The sequence below is a fragment of the Chenopodium album genome, chromosome 7, assembly GCF_948465745.1.
Source record: "Chenopodium album chromosome 7, dcCheAlbu1.1, whole genome shotgun sequence".
Taxonomy (NCBI): Eukaryota; Viridiplantae; Streptophyta; class Magnoliopsida; order Caryophyllales; family Amaranthaceae; genus Chenopodium; species Chenopodium album.
The window spans coordinates 686,679-708,242 of NC_137840.1; the positions used below are offsets into that span (position 1 = coordinate 686,679).

General features: G+C 37.1%; 2 non-coding genes and 1 pseudogene across 2 annotated transcripts; 1 reads left to right on the plus strand and 2 right to left on the minus strand.

Annotated features, from left to right (window-relative positions):
* Positions 1-5,248: 5,248 nt before the first annotated feature.
* Positions 5,249-5,355, minus strand: LOC145641129 (small nucleolar RNA R71). The gene has a single exon (XR_014115195.1). It is a non-coding gene; the product is annotated as a small nucleolar RNA R71 (small nucleolar RNA).
* Positions 5,356-14,738: 9,383 nt separating this feature from the next.
* Positions 14,739-20,375, plus strand: LOC145639827 (uncharacterized; annotated as a pseudogene).
* LOC145641191 (small nucleolar RNA R71) lies at positions 15,120-15,226 on the minus strand. The gene has a single exon (XR_014115253.1). It is a non-coding gene; the product is annotated as a small nucleolar RNA R71 (small nucleolar RNA).
* Positions 20,376-21,564: the final 1,189 nt, after the last annotated feature.

The following is a 21,564-nucleotide window of genomic DNA, read 5'->3' on the forward strand; positions in this document are numbered from 1 at the left end:
TTTAATTTGATTGCGCATCGAACGGGTTTCCCACCAAATTCCCGCTCCAAAGAATTGGGGTAAACTACACCGATAGCTAATTGGGTAGGCAAATGTCACATGAAGTGACGAACGTCCTGCGCATATAATAAAAAAGAAAATACAGCGCCCTGTACTGAGCTAATGAAGTGACGAATGTCCTGCCCATTAGAAGCTATGGTTAAATATAATTAAAACCCCATAACTCCCCCATATGTTTATATACGTTTCAAGAGTTTTTGTGCTTAATCTCTTTCACTTTACGTTGTGATGTGTCTATTTTATATAGTATTTTACCCCCGTCCCTTGGTCATAATTAGTAGTGTTTTTGGCACTTTAGAGCCACTTTTATTACTAATTGGTGTTTTCTAGTGTTTTCGTAGATTTGGTTGACTTTTGCAGGGATTTATGCTTTTGGAGTATTTTCCCGAGATATTTTGGAGCAATCACGAGCATTGGAGAAACACGACCAGATTCCATAGCCCAGGGCCGGTTAGAGCCATTCGAACCGGTGATTAAGGGCTCGGTATAGGTGATACCGGGGCATTTGGACCGAGTATTCAAGACCGGAAGAGGAAACCCAGATTGGCCCGAAGAATTGGAGCCCAATCGTAGTCCAAATAGTGGCCCAAGTGAACCGCCCGGCCAAAGAGGCTGGCGCCCGAAGGCGCGCCCGGCCGGGCGGGAGAAGCTAAGGCTGGCGCCCGGTGACGCGCCCGGCCGGGCGCGAGTTTAGTATTAAGAGCAAAAAGGCGCGCCCGATCGGGCGGTGCCTCGTCTGATCGGGCGCGTATATTTCTTAGGAGACGATTAGCGTCGTTTTAATTTGTTTTAGTTTAGGATTTTGTACGGAGTATATATACTCCTCCGTAATACGATTTATGGGGATCTCTTGACTCTCTCTCTCTTTTTACTCTTTCTTTACTCTCTTAATTGTTCTCTTATATTTCTTTCTCCTAAACCTTTGTTCTTAATCTACTCTTAATTCCAGATTTATTTTGGTAACAATTTCTCTTCTCTTTATCTTAGTTGTTTATTTTATTCCTTTCATCATGACTTATTTTATTGCTTTGATTAGTTTAGTTTTTAATATGTGCAAGTAGTTTTATTTCTAGGGTTTATGGGGATCCATAAATAATATGAAGGGGTAATTTGTTGTTGTTGATTATCAATGTGATGAGTGACATTTATGTCACTCCTAAGGAGTAGTTTTAGAGTCTTTTCCGCGTTTATTTTCTCTTATTTTCCCTTTCTTTCTCTTGTTTTCTCTTAATAACATTTCTTGTTTTTTTGGTAATTTTGTCGTGTTTTAGTTCTTTTCGTAGTTTTTATTAGAATTAGTTTATTTTCGTATTTTATTTGCTTTTGATTTGTTATATTTCGTTCTTTATTTTTCCTTGAAATTATTATAATTTTCTTTTATTTATTTTAATTAGTTTTGAGTCTATTTTATTTCACTTTCTTTGCTTGTATAGTTTTTGTTTAGTTTTTATTAGTTTTAAGTTTATTTTGTTATTTATTTGATTTTATTTACTTGTATAGTTTTATTTAATTTTTATTAGTTTAGTGTTATTTCTCTTTTTCTCTTTTACTTTATTTTATTCCTAATTTATTTATTTCATTTTTATTTGTCTTGATTTCTCCTCGGTTTTGTGTTTAGGGTCCCGGGTTTCATGTCAAGTGAGTTCGGAGTTCGGGGACGAGTGAAAGTGTGCAATTCTTTACTTTGATGGCTGCTGCCCACCTCTTATCCATCACCCCACCTCCTTAACCTCCACCACACCAGTTCCCTTGCTCCCTGCACCACCGCCCACCAATGACCACCACTGCTGCCCCCTTCACAACACAAACCAGCAGCCTCACCAGCCACTCAACATCCACTCACCAGCCATGCCACCTTCAACACCCCGCAATTGCACCACCAACAACAGCAACCACAGCACTTTCCACCACCAATCCACACCACCACTCACCTCCATTTCCCCTGCTCCAATCCGCACCAACACCCCGTAACAGCCACCATCACAATTCCCTCTCCTTCACTAACGCATCTGACCACCAACGCTGCAACCCCGCAAACACCACACACACCAGCACCACCAGCCGCAACAGCGCACACCACACACCACCACTCACCTCCATTTCCCCTCCTCCGCCACCACAATCAACCACAACAACCACTCAATTTCAGCCACCAATTAACCTCCTCCTTCCACTCACACCACCTGACCACAGCAGCCCCTCACCAACTCCCCGTAACAGCAACACCACCGTCAACAACCAGCAACAATTAAGCAATTCGCCCCCCCCCCAATCGACCCAAAAATCAGAGCAAATCACAAATTAATCAAGTTCGAGCAAACCAATAAGAGTTCGGCCGAACATCGAGTCAGAGACTTTGGGGGTTTTGTTATTCGGAGAGGAGTGGTTGAACATACCCATGGTTCGACCGAACCAACCCCGTAGTTCGGTTGAACCAACCATCGGTTCGATCGAACCATTTCACGAGACTCGCACATGATGTTTAATGAAGATCGAACGGCCTTGATTGGTGCTCAATGATAAGAGATGATGATTGACGGTGGTGATTTAATGATAATGGTTGATGATGGTGGTATGATGATAAAAAAATTAGAGCAGCCATGAAGATCGAAGAAGGGGAAATGGGGGGTCTGATTGTTTTTGGTGGGGATCCGTGGGTTTATTTTATTTTTATTTCTTTTTCTTTTCCCTTTTCTTATTTTCTTTCTTTTATTTTTATTTTTATTTTAGTTTCTGATTTTTTTTACTTTTCCTTTTCAATTTATTTTATTTTATTTTCTTTTTCTATTTTTCCTAGTTTTATTAAGTTAGTATATATACCTATTTTTGGGGTAATTTAGAGAGGACATTGAATAACTATCGATTCTACTCTTTAATTAGTTTTAGGTTAGGTTAGGATTAGTCTTCATTGGTAGAGAGAGAAAGTGTGGTTTTCTTCATTAATGAACTTGGATTTTGAAGAAGGAGCTTGTTCAATCCTTTGTAGACCTTCATCTTCAATTAATGAGCAATCTCTTACTCTTTCTCTTTACCTTTGTTTTTGATTTTGCTTATTTGCTTTTATTTTTCTTCTTTGCTTATTAATCATGCTGATGCTTATTGATTTGATGATTGATATTGTTTTCAACATGATTTGTGAGTAGTCACCTAGCCAAGGGTGTGGGGATGGTGTAGTTGCTAATTGTTCATGCTTTTAATGTTGGGGTTATGTTAATGGTGATTAAAGTCTTTGCATGCTTGATATTCTTTGGTCTTTCTTGCAAGTGCACATTGTTAGTTGATCAAAGATGAGTCTTTACTAACAAGTAACGGAAGTTGACTTAGTTGAGATTCATTACTATCGATTGTTATTTAATAGTACCTCCTAGTATATGGTTCTAATGTGGAAACATAGAGGCTATGTTAGGAGAAGCCAATTGACCCCGGAAGGCGGCTAGATTGGACCCTTTACTTCGATATTCATGCATGTTTAGTTTACCATTGATATGCTACTTTGTTATTGTATGGTCAAGCGTCAACTTCACCTACTCATTTCCCTTGGTGCCTTAATGTTTTATTTCTTGTTTTAGCATCTTTAGACTTTAGTTTATTTATCTCCTATTCCGAACTAGCTTAATTGCCGATAACATTTGGTGGTGTTTATCCGTTCTCTGTGGTTCGACCCCTATGCTTGCCTTATACTCGTATTAGGTTTGTTTAGGTTGTATAAATTCTATTTGATCTAGGGATAGACAATTGACGACACGTTTATTCCCTTGTCACAATGCTAGATTAATTTCCTATTGATTGATTTAATGCTCTGTGACTAGATTAGGCCTATCTTTTATGCATGAGTTTGACAACATTGATTCGAGATTCGAAAGATGAGAGTTGATGTTTAGGTCTAGTTTCAATAGGCAGATTAATTTATAAATGGTTAAGTCGAGATTTGAGAGATGAGATTTAATACCGGTAAATTAATTGTGTGATTGTAATACGTAGCGAAATCCCTTTACAATCTGGTTAATTGATGCATTGATGATTGACTATTATTGATTATTGGTATTGCATGATAATTTCTTATTGAATTGTTTTAACGTTTTACAATTGCGGCTTGTAAAAGTATAGCAATATTAAATTGATGAATCGAGCAGATGTTGATTTGATATTAAAGGCTATTTTCAATAAGAACTTAGATCTAGTAAATTGCGAAAGCCTGTTAGATCTATGTTGATTAATAAATTGCGAGAGCCTGTTAATCGCGTTATTTATGCAATGTCAATGATTGATTACTATGTTTTACCCTGGAGTATTATTTATTGGTGAACCTATGCCCTAGATCCTTTTATATATTGTTTTCTCCCTATTCTCAATCTTAGTAGTTTAGTTTCTTATTCGAATATAAATATTGGTTACTTAGATAATTTAGATTATAATAATTAATTAGGAGTAAAAAGACTTGTTTCCCTGTAGAGATCGACCCTACTTCTCTATCTGCTTTAGTTAGAGGACTTAGGAATTATTTTTGATTAGGGGTACGACTTTACCCTGTCAAAATTTGGCGCCGTTGCCGGGGAAACAGTTTTATTTTTATTTCTGATTATTTTTGTAGTCTAGGTTATTTTCTTGCAAATCGCATATTTGCTTCTAGTTTTTGTTTATGACCAGGTGTTCCAGATCAGGGTACAGATCGAACGTTCCTTCCATAGACAGAAAAATTTCTACAAGCAAATCCTGGCGGATTCTGGTGATAATAACAATAATCACCGCGATCCTCCGACTGGTTCTAGCGATTCAGAGACATCATCAGACGCAGAATCAGAGATGACGGCTCCAAAGAAGCTTAGTGATTACTCACAATCCAAGCTTACAGATTTTCCACATCTCACCCCTACTCCGGCTCTTGATGGGGTTCAATTCGAAATTAAGCCTCAATTTATAACGATGATAGAGAGGAAGCAATTTAGTGGAGCCAAGGGTGAAGACCCGAATCTTCACATTGCCGACTATTGTCAATATTGTAACACCATCAGGCAAGCCGGGGTCACTCAAGACCAAATCAGGGAGATTCTCTTTCCCTTTTCTTTAACTGGAAAAACTAAATTGTGGTTTAATGGCTTAAATAGAACTGCACTTAATTGGTATAACTGACTGGGAAACTCTTGTTTTGAATTTCTATAATAAGTATTATCCTGCAGAGAGAACAGCCGTACTACGGAGTGCGATCCAGAACTTTGCCCAAGAAGCCGATGAATCTTTATATGAGGCTTGGGAGAGGTTCAAGGACTTACAAAGAGAATGCCCTCACCATAATTTAGCGCAATGGCAGTTAATCCAAGCCTTTTATAACGGCATTGTAAATTCCTCTAGAATAATTTTAGATTCTGCAGCTAGTGGGAGATTTATTAATCTTAATGTTGATGATGCAGGTCAGGTTATTGAAGATATGGCAATACACAATTCCCAATATGGGAATCCTAGAGGATTTGCTAACAAGGGGAAACATAGTGTTGACTCTGTATCCTTTTTACAAGCTCAGCTGACCTCTATTTACCAAAAATTAGATAATCTTAGCTCTGCTAACGTAGATAATGTTTCTGCGATTAATAATAATTCTAATGAGGCTTTCTGTGAAAATTGCGGTATTGTAGGTCATTGGGAGCAAGATTGCAGGAGTTCCGTGGAGCAAGTTAATGCCTTCCAAGCTTATAGGCAGAATAACCTATACTCCAACACCTACAATCCTGGGTATCGGAATCATCCGTACCTTTCCTACCGGAGCCCTAATGTTCAAAATCCACCACCACAAGAACCACAGGCGCCGCAGCAACAGCAGCAGAAATATTATCATCCCAATGCTAGCCAGAAGAACCAACCACAACAAACCTCCTCATCTTCTGACCCTTCTATGGTGGAAATTAGAGCAATGTTGGTTAATATGCAAAAGCACATGGAGAGTAGAGATGAGACAATTGATCAAATTCTAGCGCATAATAAAATCGTAGATAATCAAATTGCGCAACTCTCCGCTACTCTACAAGCCCGCCAACAGGGAGCTCTGCTGGCACAGCCAACCCGGCCTACGGATCAAGCATTTGCAATTACTCTAAGGAGTGGTTCAAACTATGAAGGGCCCTCTATGCCTAGAGTTGATGAATCCGTTTTATTAAATAATGCTAATCTTGATTCCGTTAAACTAAACAATGTAGTTGATAGCCCTGCAGGGCTAAAGGATAGTACTAACATATCTAATTCTACATTGCAGGGTACGACTCCAGAGAAGGTGGCTACTCCAGACAAGAGTAATAATGCTCCAAAGCCAATTATCAAACTTCCATTCCCCAATCGTCAATTGAAGACAAGATTGGATAAGCAGTTTGGTAAGTTCCTGGAGGTGGTAAAGGATTTGAAGGTAACAGTTCCCTTCATTGAATTAATCACACAAATCCCCTCGTATGCAAAATTTATGAAAGAAATATTGACGAGGAAAAGGTCTATTAGTGAGGTAGAGACAGTAGCTTTCACTCTAGAGTGTAGTGTCGTACTTCAAAATAAGTCTCCACCTAAATTAAAAGATTCGGGTAGTTTTTCTATCCCTTGTCATATTGGCAATCTATTGATTGATAATGCATTATGTGATTTGGGTGCTAGTGTTAGCGTCATGCCACTATCTGTGTGTTCTAAGTTGAATATGGGTAAATTAAAAGCTACCAATATAACTCTACAAATGGCCGACCGTTCTTTCAAATACCCTTTAGGTGTTTTAGAGGATGTCCCCATTAGAGTAGGTAAATTTTATATACCTGTAGATTTTGTTGTTCTTGATATGGCTGAGGATATGCAAACCCCAATTATTTTGGGTAGACCATTCCTTAACACTGCAGGAGCAGTCATAGATGTAAGAAGTGGTAAGTTAACATTATCAGTAGGGGATGATAAAGTTGTTTTTAATCTGAATAATGCCCCTAAAAGCCCCATGACTGAGGAGAAATGTTTCAGTGTTAATGTGGTTGAAAATTATTCTAACAAGCCCCAAGCTCTTGAAAAAGAACCCTTGGAGGCGGTATCTTGTGTTGCATCCTTTTCAGATGAGATAGACAAATTGCAGAAGGAAGTCGATGCAATAGAAAGAGCGCTTTACACTGTTGGTCTTGGTTTCGAGGATGAACAGGTGGAACCGATCGAGCAAGTTGTGCGAATCGAGCCTACGGTAAGTGTTCCTCCAGATCGAGTTGCAAGTGTTGAACGCAATGACAATTTGAAGCAACCTTTGATCGAAGAAGGATTTTTAGTGCGTAACATTGAAGATCCCCCAGTCCAAGTCAAGGAGGATCCACCAGATAAGGTGATTTGGCGTCCCACAGGTTATGTTAGGAAGCCGCATCGCAGCCTGAACACCGCTAGACCGGGTGAGAAACCACCCGATCAAGCGTTAGGCCAAGGGTCCTAGATATTGTACTTAGTAAGAAGGTCGTGCGGGACCTAGATAAACCAACGCTTTGCGGGAGGCAACCCGTATTTTTAATGCTTTTTAGACTAGTTTTTCTTTCCTTTTTCTTATGAGATGAGAGATGAGGGAATGTAATGAGTTTTATGAGTGTTTGTACAGGTTTGAAGGAAAAGAGTTAGCCAAATTTTGGAGAAACGAAGAAAATAGTAATTGGACGATCTTAACATTAGATCGCCCGATCGGGCGATGGGCGCCCGACCGGGCGCGAGAGTTGGGCAAAATGCACAACTTAGATCGCCCGACCGGGCAAACGGCGCCCGACCGGGCGCGAGAGCTTAGCAAAATAAAAATATCAGATCGCCCGGCCGGGCGCGAGTGGCGTTCGCGTCTTCTTCTTCTTTCTTTTCTTATTTCTTTCTTCATTTCTTCTTTCCTCCATTACTTTCTCTCTCTAAAACTCAAATTCTCTCTACCTTCTCTCTAAGATTTCTCCTCCATCTCTCACCCAAATTCAAAACTCTTTACATATTTGTGATCCTCTCTTCATCCTCTACATTCCCATATAAAAAATTTTCAGTTTTAATTCAATAAATTTTCAAACCCATTTCCTGACATGGCTTCAAAGAGGGCTAGGTCCATTTTTGGTAGGAGCTCCAGTTCGAGGGAGGAATACGACCCAAACTTGCAACTTCCGTACTGGCCGACGATCCGAATTGCAAGCCGAGAGCAAAAGGAGCGGCTAGAGCACTTAATCGGTCGTGAGGTAATTCCTTCTCGGTGGCTACACCGCTCTACCCTAGAATCATTTGGTTTGTATGATTTTGTAAAACGATTTTTGAATGACATTGGCATGAGAAAATTTGTTGATATGCACTATCCTACTTTCCGAGAACTTACTTGTGAATTTTTGTCTACTTTCCATGTTGTTAGTAGTAGAAATGGGCCAAATTTATTTTTCAGGTTGAACAATAGAAATATTAGTTTAACTTTTGTAGAATTTTGTAAAATCTTTGAATTAAATTATGAATTATCTCACCAATGGCATGCAGACTATAAAATGGGTGACATATATAATGCTTTGACTGGTTTGCCTACCCCCGACCCCTAACATGCTAGTACCAAACCTATTCACCACCCTGTCCCAAAAATCTGGCAAAGATTTGCGGGTTTGTGTTTTTTAGGTAGGGCCGAGCCCCATAATGCCCAATCTAACGAACTAGCTGTCATAGGACACTATGTGTATGGGTACGGGCAATTGAACATAGGCAGGTTTATAGTTCACCATTTGAGTAGGCATGCCACGGCCAGCACCACATCCAAGACCCCTATCCGTTTAGGTGGCCTTATCACTCGAATAGCAGTGAAAAAGGTCGGTTTTGTAGTGGACATACCTCACCAGCTGACCAACTGTGGATCAGATACCTATATGACTGCTAGGTATTTTGAGGAGTTGGGGTGGGTTAGACCGGATAGCGAGCAGACACCCTTTTGGTGTATTCGGACTGGGAGCGAGCAACCTTTGCCCATTTTTCCCCTACCCAGTCCTGACTTGACCGCCTTTCCCCCAGGGCAACCTTCTTACACTTATGATGTTTTAGTTGCCAACGCTAGGGGGCAGGCACCACCACCACCAGTTCCACCACCCCAGCCTCAGCCCGAGGTGGCTTTCTCCCCACCTCGTATGTCTCACTCCATCCCTCATGTTGACTCTGACCCAGTTTGGGATCTTCAGAGTATAGGTCAGGCCTTAGGATGTATAGAGCATTCCCATACTGACCTTAGGAGGATGGTAGGCTCCTTAGACCAGAGGTTAGGGTACCTAGAGAGGAACCAGGGTAGAGCTCTCTACCCTATGAACGATGATTATGCTCATCGGGGCAACATTCCCGACGACGCTATTCACCCTGACTGGTTTCAGCCTCCACCCTAGGGATACGATAGGGATCCCACTGCCCGTGGTATTTACACTGACTATTCTTCCTTCTACGGGTACGGCCAGGACATTCCTTTCGGGGGACCGGCGAGGGGGAGTTTTCATGCTGATTATTTTGCTGGTAGCACTTCTGGTGCAGGTGGTGCAGGTGGCAATGGAGGTGTGGGTTTCAGCTCGATGGATGAGGATGATCAGGACTAGCTATGCTGGGCTAGTTCCCGAGCCAATGAGGACATTGTCTGATTCTGGCTTGGGGGAGATTTTGATTTGGTATTTTTCTTTTTCTCTTTTCTTTTATTTTTGGTGTGTTTTCTTAGGTTAGATTTCTTGCTTTCTAGGTTAGTTTTATTGATTTCTTATATAAAAAAAAATACAAAAAAAATTGAAAAATAAAAAAAATCCAAAAATACGTACCAATGAATTGTAAATTATGCTTCCCTATGCCCCTTACTTGAGAAAATTGTTTTGATCCTTGGTATTTGATGATGGGCATTGTGGATTAGTTGATCATGATTTGATATTTGATTGCCTTGAAACCTTAACATGCGTCAATTTTGTCCAACTACTTGTGAATATAGTGCTTGACTAGTTGATTTGGTAAGGAATGTGTGATAGTTCCTGGTATGTCAATGAATTTGAGTTTTGGTTTGCAACTATTAGTAATATTTATATGATTCATTATTATGCACATTGAGGAGGACGAAGGCATTTGTTCTTTTAGGTAGCCTCCAGATATTGTAGATACATTTGTTCCCTTCTTGCTACCCATGTTGTTGCCTTGAATTTTTGTTGTTTATTAGCCATATTGCAAGCCTATTTTGCCCCATTGGTTACTAGTCCCAAGCTTGGCTTGGGGGAGCTATTAGTGAGTGAGGTGAGGGAGTTTGTAGTGTGCTTATTATTTGCACAATTTGGGTGGGTTTTGAGAAGTTATTTTGTTGTTGATCATGTTTATTTTTGATGAGTTTGAGAGTTATATTTTCTTGAAAAAAAATAAAGCATGATATTATGAAAAAAAAGAAAAGTTCAAAGAAAAAATGTGGAAAAAATAAGTGAACTTCGAAAGAAAAAAATGTTCAAATGTTCTAGTTGGAGGTTGATCAAAAGAAAAATGATAGAGCTTCAATGAAAAAATATTCAAGTTTGAAAATAAAGTTTGTTTATTCACTCTATTTCTTCATTATTATATTTTTATGAGTGAAATTGTAAGAGTTGGGATTATTTATTATGATTGGAGTATATTTGGTTGATGTTAGAGTTGGTTATGTAGGAGATGTATGATCATTATTTATTTTGATCATGGGTTTTATTAGGATATGGCTCCTTTAAGCATAGCTTTTCTCTCACTTATTTCCAAATTTATCCTACCCTTTACCCTAGCCTTACATTACAAGCTTTAAAGACCTTCCGACCTTTGTGCATAGAATTGTATGAATGTGAAAGTGTTGTTTATCAAGGCAAGTTATGATTTGACATATTTCGAGTCGACTAGTAGGATTGAGCGTTCATTGTTTTATACACACGAGAGTGTGAGTTGGGAGGGCATTGTTCACATAAAGGGGTTGGATGGAGAGCGATCGAGTACATCTTTTACTCGCCACAAAAATGAGAGTTGAGTGCATGAGCACTAGTCTTGAATTCTATATGCTCTTGTGGTTTGCTCTGTTTGACAATTGTTAGGGAAGATTGGTAATTAGATGGATTTGATTGGTTGATTTTGAAACATGTTTATTTGATTTACCCTGAATCGTTTGTGCTTGATTTTTACTTTTGGGGTGAAGTATATTTATTGATTCATTGATGAAATCTTTGCTTAGGGACAAGCAAAGGTTTGGCTTGGAGGAGTTTGATGTGTCTATTTTATATAGTATTTTACCCCCGTCCCTTGGTCATAATTAGTAGTGTTTTTTGGCTCTTTAGAGCCACTTTTATTACTAATTGGTGTTTAAAGATCTAGCTACGAGTACGTACCTTCATCTTTACAACTATTCCACCTAGATTTACAACCACGAACTATCTCCTAAATAAACATTACATGGAGTATTTTAAATAAGAATCAAATATGAAACCTTAAAAAAATCATAAATTGAATATAGATATTAGTTTTGAAAGACTAACCACAAAACAATATATAGTAGCAAAGCTCGGGGGAAGGTTCACGTTGAAAAGAAGAAGTCAGATCTTGCAGAAGCCATATCTCATAGTATATAACTCCTAATTTGGTGATTCTTGAGCCTAACCTCAAGGATGTTTTGAGAGGAACAACTTTGTCTCAAATAAAAGGCTAAAAATGATTGTAAGTGGTTAAAAAATGGCCTGGAACATATACGGGGTGAAGTAGTACGAGAATGGGAGGAAGAAAGAAGAAAAGAAGGATGAAGCTTAAGAGCAAGAGACTTTTGGATTAAAATGGCTAAACTTTGGTTCTATTTATAGAGTTTGAGAACTTGGGGGTCAAGTATTCAAGCTTGTAGAGGAAGTTTATGAGGTCATGCTATTGACATCATGTATGATGTCAACAACTTGGAGGTCAGGTATTCAAGCTTGTAAAGGAAGTTTGTGACTTTGGTCATGCTTTAGGAGTAAGAAATGGACTTAGGTCCTTTGCCTTGGAGCAAAGAAATACTCAAAGTAGAAAAATCATATATTTGGATACTAAATTCCCGGCTAGCATATCAAAATCTTTTATAAAAAAAAAACATAATTTTAACCAAATAATTTTCGTAAATAAAACTAAATAAAATTCTTTTGAGTCACTTTAAAGCATAATAATATTTATTATTAATAAACTATGATGTATTCAAGTCAAAACAAAATTAATAGTTCATTAAACGGGTTTAAAAAAATACGGGGTATTACATTGCTTATTTAATTTGATTACGCATCGAACGGGTTTCCCACCAAATTCCCGCTCCAAAGAATTGGGGTAAACTACACCGATAGCTAATTGGGTAGGCAAATGTCACATGAAGTGACAAACGTCCTGCGCATATAATAAAAAAGAAAATACAGCGTCCTGTACTGAGTTAATGAAGTGACGAACGTCCTGCCCATTAGAAGCTATGGTTAAATATAATTAAAACCCCATAACTCCCCCATATGTTTATATACGTTTCAAGAGTTTTTGTGCGTAATCTCTTTCACTTTACGTTGTGATGTGTCTATTTTATATAGTATTTTACCCCCGTCCCTTGGTCATAATTAGTAGTGTTTTTGGCTCTTTAGAGCCACTTTTATTACTAATTGGTGTTTTCTAGTGTTTTCGTAGATTTGGTTGACTTTTGCAGGGATTTATGCTTTTGGAGTATTTTCCCGAGATATTTTGGAGCAATCACGAGCATTGGAGAAACACGACCAGATTCCATAGCCCAGGGCCGGTTAGAGCCATTCGAACCGGTGATTAAGGGCTCGGTATAGGTGATACCAGGGCATTTGGACCGAGTATTCAAGACCGGAAGAGGAAACCCAGATTGGCCAGAAGAATTGGAGCCCAATCGTAGTCCAAATAGTGGCCCAAGTGAACCGCCCGGCCAAAGAGGCTGGCGCCCGAAGGCGCGCCCGGCCGGGCGGGAGAAGCTAAGGCTGGCGCCCGGTGACGCGCCCGGCCGGGCGCGAGTTTAGTATTAAGGAGCAAAAAGGCGCACCCGATCGGGCGGTGCCTCGCCCGATCGGGCGCGTATATTTCTTAGGAGACGATTAGCGTCGTTTTAATTTGTTTTAGTTTAGGATTTTGTACGGAGTATAAATACTCCTCCGTAATACGATTTATGGGGATCTCTTGACTCTCTCTCTCTTTTTACTCTTTCTTTACTCTCTTAATTGTTCTCTTATATTTCTTTCTCCTAAACCTTTGTTCTTAATCTACTCTTAATTCCAGATTTATTTTGGTAACGATTTCTCTTCTCTTTATCTTAGTTGTTTATTTTATTCCTTTCATCATGACTTATTTTATTGCTTTGATTAGTTTAGTTTTTAATATGTGCGAGTAGTTTTATTTCTAGGGTTTATGGGGATCCATAAATAATATGAAGAGGTAATTTGTTGTTGTTGATTATCAATGCTAGATTAATTTCCTATTGATTGATTTAATGCTCTGTGACTAGATTAGGCCTATCTTTTATGCATGAGTTTGACAACATTGATTCGAGATTCGAGAGATGAGAGTTGATGTTTAGGTCTAGTTTCAATAGGGAGATTAATTTATAAATGGTTAAGTCGAGATTTGAGAGATGAGATTTAATACCGGTAAATTAATTGTGTGATTGTAATACGTAGCGAAATCCCTTTACAATCTGGTTAATTGATGCATTGATGATTGACTATTATTGATTATTGGTATTGCATGATAATTTCTTATTGAATTGTTTTAACGTTTTACAATTGCGGCTTGTAAAAGTATAGCAATATTAAATTGATGAATCGAGCAGATGTTGATTTGATATTAAAGACTATTTTCAATAAGAACTTAGATCTAGTAAATTGCGAAAGCCTGTTAGATCTATGTTGATTAATAAATTGCGAGAGCCTGTTAATCGCGTTATTTATGCAATGTCAATGATTGATTACTATGTTTTACCCTGGAGTATTATTTATTGGTGAACCTATGCCCTAGATCCTTTTATATATTGTTTTCTCCCTATTCTCAATCTTAGTAGTTTAGTTTCTTATTCGAATATAAATATTGGTTACTTAGATAATTTAGATTATAATAATTAATTAGGAGTAAAAAGACTTGTTTCCCTGTGGAGATCGACCCTACTTCCCTATCTGCTTTAGTTAGAGGACTTAGGAATTATTTTTGATTAGGGGATACGACTTTACCCTGTCACGTTGCTTACATATTTGTACACTTGGTGGTGACTCTTAATTTCTTAACCCATAACACCATCAATCATAATACATCTTGGCGTTAAATAACACCTTAAGTGTATAAAGCACCGCAAAAGTCTATCCATCGGTGTTTAGAACACCTTAAGTGCACATAGGCATCGCAATATATTTTATTCTTGTGTACTAAGACACTTGATAGCTCAATCCTCATGCTTAAAACATCAATAAAAATTATAGGCGAAATTGTCTTTAACAACATGAATTTTTATAAGGTGCAAGTAGCAATATGAACTTTGACTAATATCTATAACAACATAAACTTCTTGATTAAGTGCATAAAATATCATAAATTAAGCTCTAGACCAAAATTTTTGTTGAAGATAGGGTATCTGTACTATAGACACCCAAATGTGTCTCCCCAACCAAACCCAGTGATGAATACTTTTAATTCCTAACTTGGAGTCGCTTTTCTCAGAAACATAAGACATGGTAGAACCACCAACTAAGATGTTACGGGAGTATGCAATTCCCGATGCTAGTTCAACCTCTGCAAGTATAGTAAGACCTTCTGTCCAAGCTAATAATTTTGAACTTAAGCCTGCTTTAATCCATATTGTTCAGCAAGATCAATTTGGTGGGTCACCAACTGAATGTCCATTAGAACATTTAGCTAATTTTCTTGAAAAATGTGATACCATTAAGATAAATGGTGTAAGTGAAGATGCTATTAGACTTGGGTTGTTTTCATTTTCACTTAGAGATAAGGCAAGAAAATGGTTGTCCTCTAAATCATCTGATCCTTTTACCACTTGGACTTCTTTATCTCAAGCTTTTCTAAATAAATTTTTCCCACCTGCTAAAACGGCTAAATTGCGCAATGATATTACTAATTTCACTCAAAATGAATTAGAGTCATTATATGAGTCTTGGGAAAGGTTTAAAGATTTGCAACACCAATGTCCTCACCATGGAATACCTGATTGGCTACTTGTGCAAACTTTTTATAATGGCTTAAATCACTCTATTAGAAGTACTATAGATGCTGCAGCAGGTGGTGCTTTAATGAGTAAGACTACTGAAGAGGCTAATAAGCTATTAGAAGAACTTGCTTTTAACAATTATGGTTGTTCTAGTGAAAGATCAGTTGCTAAAAAGAGTACAGGGATGTATGATGTGGATGGTATTAACATGTTAAATGCTAAGGTTGATAATTTGACTAAAATTTTCAGTAAAATGAGTAATGTTAGTCTTATTTCTAGTCCTGATTTGTCTTGTGATAATTGTGGGGGTGCACATGCTAGTAATGATTGTCTTAATTTGAACAAGATCAATATGTTTCTAATTATAATCGATCACAAAATGACCCCTACTCTAATACTTATAACCCTGGCTGGAAGAACCATCCTAATTTTTCTTGGAGAGATCAAGGAAACCAAGGTAATAACCTTAGACCACAAAATCCACCTGGTTTCCCTCAAAGACAACAACCACAACAAGAGAGACCCTCATGGGAACTGGCTATTGAAAAACTTTCTAATGCTACTTCTGAGAGAATCATAAAATTGGAAAATAAGGTTGATCAATTAGCTAATTCAAACAAAAATGTGGAAGTTCAGTTAGTCCAATTGGCTAATGCTATTAATTCTAGAAACCAAGGAACTCTGCCTAGTCAAACTCAGGTTAACCCTAAAGAGCAATGCAAAGTTGTAACCTTAAGAAGTGGTAAAACCCTTGATGATGTAACTGTTCAAGCCAAGGCTAAAGAAGTAATTGATGAAAATGCTGAAGTTGAACCTGAAAAGCAACCTGAACTAGGCAGTGATGGTTCTAATCCTACCCCTATTCCTGTTAAGCCTTATGTACCTCCCATTCCTTTTCCCCAAAGGCTTAAGCAAAATAAAGTGGATCATCAATTTGAAAAATTTCTTAAAATGTTTAAGCAATTGCAAGTTAATATTCCGTTTGCTGATGCATTGATGCAAATTCCTTCATATTCTAAATTTCTTAAAGAAATCATGTCTAAAAAGAGGAAATTGGAAGATTATGAAACTATTGCTTTGAGTGAAGAATGTAGTGCTGTAATTCAGAATAAGCTTCCTCCTAAATTAAAAGATCTTGACAGCTTTTCTATTCCTTGCACTATTGGTGATGTTAATTTTTCTAAAGCTTTATGTGACTTAGGTGCAAGTGTGTCTCTAATGCCATTGTTGATTTACAAGAAGCTTGGTTTAAATGATTTAAAACACACTACTATTTCTTTGCAACTTGCTGATAGATCTATTAAATATCCTCTAGGTGTAGTAGAAAATGTGCTAATGAAAGTTGGTAAATTCATTATACCTGTTGATTGCGTTATTCTTGATATGGATGAGGATGTTGACGTGCCTATTATTCTTGGAAGACCATTTTTGGCTACTGCTGGTACTGTAATTGATGTTAAAAATGGCAAGTTAACTTTTAAAATTGGTGAAGAAGAGGTGCAATTCAATTTATTTAAATCTGCCAAATATCCTTCTCTTACTGACCATGTGTTTAGAGTTGATGTGCTTGATGAATTAAATAAAGAAATGATTGATTCTATTTCTAAAGATACCCTTGAAGTGTGTCTAACAAGTGCAGGTACATCCCATAATGATGATATTGAGGTGTTGGAAATGGCCAATGCTTTAGAGGCATGCCCTCCATGAAAAAAAGAGGTAATCAATTTGAGAAACTCGAGAAAGGTAATCCTCTTCCTCCTCCCTCTACTGTGCAAGCACCTACTTTAGAGTTAAAGCCTCTGCCATCACATCTAAAATATGCTTTTCTAGGTGAAAATGATTCCTTGCCTGTGATTGTAAATGCATCACTATCTGATGAACAATTAGATAAACTTTTGCGTGTTTTAAGAGAAAGAAAGAAAGCAATTGGTTGGAATATTTCTGATCTTAATGGAATAAGCCCATCTATTTGTATGCATAAGATTTTGCTAGAAGAAGATTATAAACCTGTTGTTCAAAATCAAAGAAGATTAAACCCTAACATGCAAGAAGTAGTTAAGAAAGAAGTTTTAAAATGGTTAGATGCAGGAATAATTTATCCTATTTCTGATAGTCCTTGGATTAGTCCTGTACAAGTGGTACCTAAAAAAGGTGGAATGAATGTTGTGCCTAATGATAATAATGAATTAATTCCCACTAGAACAGTGACTGGCTGGAGAGTTTGCATAGACTATAGAAAACTTAATAGTGTAACTCGAAAAGATCACTTTCCTTTGCCATTCTTAGATCAAATGTTAGAGAGAGTTGCAGGTTATGACTATTATTGTTTTCTTGATGGATATTCTGGTTTTAATCAAATTCCTGTTGCTCCTAATGATCAGGAGAAGACTACCTTTACCTGTCCTTATGGTACATTTGCTTTTCGTCGTATGCCTTTTGGTTTATGTAATGCTCCAGCTACCTTTCAGCGTTGTATGATGTCTATTTTTTCTGATTATGTAGAGAAAATTATGGAAGAGTTTATGGATGATTTTTCTGTTTTTGGATCATCTTTTGATAATTGTCTAGCTAACCTTTCTCTGATCTTGCAACGTTGTGAAGAGACTAATTTAGTTTTAAATTGGGAAAAGTGTCATTTCATGGTACAAGAAGGTATAGTGCTTGGGCATAAAATTTCTGCAAAAGGAATTGAGGTAGATCGTGCGAAAATAGAAGTAATTGAAAAACTCCCACCTCCAATTAATGTTAAGGGAATTAGAAGTTTCTTATGCCATGCGGGTTTTTATAGACGTTTCATTAAGGATTTTTCTAAGATTTCTAAACCCTTATGTGATTTGTTAAATAAAGATGCTTCCTTTGATTTTAATTCTGAATGTTTGCATGCATTTAACAAATTAAAGCAAGAGTTAATTTCAGCACCTATTGTGATAGCTCCAGATTGGAATTTTCCTTTTGAATTAATGTGTGATGCAAGTGATTATGCTCTTGGTGCTGTTTTAGGGCAGAGAAAAGATAAAAAGCTGCATGTAATTTATTATGCTAGTAAAATGCTTAATGATGCTCAATTAAATTACACAACTACTGAAAAAGAAATGATTGTTGTTGTGTTTGCCATGGATAAATTTAGATCTTATCTTATAGGGTCTAAAGTAATTGTCTTCACATATCACTCTGCCTTAAAATACTTGTTAAGTAAAGAGGAACCTAAGCCTAGATTAATTCGTTGGATTCTTTTACTACAAGATTTTAATTTAGAAATTAAAGATAAAAAAGGCATTGAAAATACTGTTGCAGATCACTTATCTAGATTGGAAGTTGATAATAATTCTGATATACCTATAAATGAATCATTTCGTGATGAACAATTGATGGCAATTGCTAGTATTCCTTGGTATGCTATCTGGTAAGTGGTATTATTCCTTCAAATCTAAGCTATCATCAGAAAAAGAATTTTTTGTGGGATGTTAAACATTATTTTTGGGAAGAGCCTTTGTTATATAAATTTTGTGCTGATAGTCTCATTAGAAGATGTGTGCCTGAAGAAGAATTTCATAACATATTGTATCATTGTCACTCTTTAGAGTGTGGTGGTCATTTTAGTACGAATAAGACAGTAGCTAAAGTTTGGCAATCTAGTTTTTATTGGCCTACTATGTATAAAGATGCTAGAGATTATGTTAGCAAATGTGATAGATGCCAACGAGTAGGTAACATATCTAAAAGAAATGAAATGCCTATGAATATTATGCTTGAAGTTGAGTTGTTTGATTTGTGGGGAATTGATTTTATGGGCCCCTTTCCTTCTTCCCATAACAACAGATACATTTTAGTTGTTTTTGACTATGTTTCTAAATGGGTAGAAGCTATAGCTACTCACACTGATGATTCTAAAGTTATGAAATTTCTTAAAAAGAATATTTTTTCTAGATTTGGTGTTCCTAGAGCAATTTTAAGTGATGGAGGCTCTCATTTTTGTAATAAGCCGCTTGATTCTCTTTTAAGAAAGTATGGGGTTAAACATAAAGTTGCATTATCTTATCATCCTCAAACCAATGGTCAAGTAGAGCTTGCTAATAGAGAGTTAAAACAAATTCTAGAGAACACTGTGAACATTTCTAGGAAGGATTGGGCTAATAAGATTGATGATTCACTATGGGCGTATAGGACAGCCTTCAAAACACCTTTAGGCATGTCTCCTTATAGGCTAGTTTATGGAAAATCTTGCCATCTTCCCGTAGAAATAGAGCATAAGGCATTTTGGGCTATAAGGGAGTTAACACATGAACCTTAAGACTGCTGGGGCTAAGAGATTGCTACAATTGAGTGAATTAGAAGAGTTTAGGTTAGATGCTTATGAGAGCGCTAAAACATATAAAGAGAAAACTAAACTTTGGCATGATAAGCACATTAATCACAAGACTTTTGAAGTGGGACATAAAGTTTATTTTACTCTTTAACTCACGCTTGAAATTGTTTCCAGGAAAGTTGCGATCTAGATGGTCCGGTCCATTTACTGTTGTGAAAGTTTATCAATATGGTGCAGTTGAAATACAAGGAAAATCTGAAGTTTTCAAGGTGAATGGTCAGCGACTTAAACCTTACTTGGTTGATGAGATGGTGCCTACAGGAGTGACTTACTCCTTAGAAGAACCCACTGAAGATTAAGCACCAAAATAGTCAAGCTCGTGACTTAAAACACGCGCTTCTTGGGAGGCAACCCAAGTTCTTTTTCTTTTCCTTTTTTGGTTTTTGTTTGTTTTTCTCGTTCCTGTTTTATCTTTTCTGTCTATTTGTTCTGTTTTCTTGCAGCTTAGAAAATAAGATGGAGAGTTGGACACTTCAATTCTAATTGAAGAAAAGAGAGTAACTGTTTTGCTAGCTATAATCTGCTAGAATATGCTGCTTTAAAGCTGTTATGTGTCATATGGTGTAGCTGATTGCTGCCAGTTCAGTTGTTTTTCCGAGTCTAAAATGCTGCCCTCTTAACATTCAGTGGAGCTGCTGAGATTTTACATTGAAGGAACAAGCTTCAGATTTTGCTACCAGGTTGTCTCTTTCCTTGTTTCCCTTCTAAGTATTTTAATTTTCAGCATGCTATAAATACTCCCACTCTCTGCTTGCATTTCAGTTCTTTTTATAAACATTGAGGACAATGTTTGTCCTTAAGCGTGGGGGAGAGGTTTTTGAAATTTTCTGCAACTGTCTTTTGTGTTTTTGCCATGTATGAAGCATGGCTGGGATTTTGTGCAGGTTTTGAATGACTTAAAAATTTTGATATATGCCTGTTTTAGGGGAAGTGCTGCAGAATTTTCATGAAAAAAAAAAAGAAAGTTTCGTTTTGATTGTCACTAATTGACTTGTTTTGGATCAATAAAAAATATACATGGTATGTAAAGATAGCATAAGTCCTTCATTGACATTGGTTGTGACATTTTTTGTGACTTTGTGGTAAGATGGATTGATTTTCCCTTATGCGATGAATCCCGAAAGGAGGGCCACGAACCTCGTAAGACTCAATTTTCAACATATATATCCGTCTTCTTGATCGCTCAAATTGGGACTTGCATTTTAGTTTCCCGAGACCAAAAACCAAGGTGTATAAGAAATGATAAAGGCATTATTTTTCTTTCATGATTAAAACTTTCAGAATTTAGGCTCACTCATATATTTTTTTTCTTTTACATTTTCCTGTTGCTTAGCCCTGTTGTGCCGCTTTATCCATCTTTTGGCTAATCCTATATTACAAGTTTATGGCCTTTACCTATGCCTTGCTAAAAGGAGTGATGTTATTATTGAGTTATGTCATAAGTTTGTAATAGAAGAGGAAAGAAAAAAAATTGAAAGTTTAAAAAAAAAAAAAAAAAAAAAAAAAGAAAAAGAAAATGAAAAAAGTTGGAAAAAAAAAGAAGCAAAAATATCATACAATCGAAATAAGTTGAAAATGATGAATATATGATGAAAAAAGGGTTATAGTATAAAAAATTGGAGTACGGTGATAACATATTAGTAAGAGTTGAATATAAGCTCCATTTCTAAAGGTTGTGTACTACTCTTTTAGCTTGGCATTTTTACCACCACATTCCTAATTATTCACACCTTTAACCCTAGCCTCGTTACAACCATATGAAAGTCCTTTTGATCTATATATGCTATTATTGGTCTACAAATTGGCGGAGGGTTAGGTTTTGTGCAAGTACTGACGAGGGTCATCAAACCGAAGAGAGGCATGAGCTAAATGGTTGAGCATCCTTAGGGTGGATTCAAATATGGGGGAAAGAAGCGGTAAGAATGATTGGTCAATGAGGGTGCTAATTCTTGTTTCGTATCATACT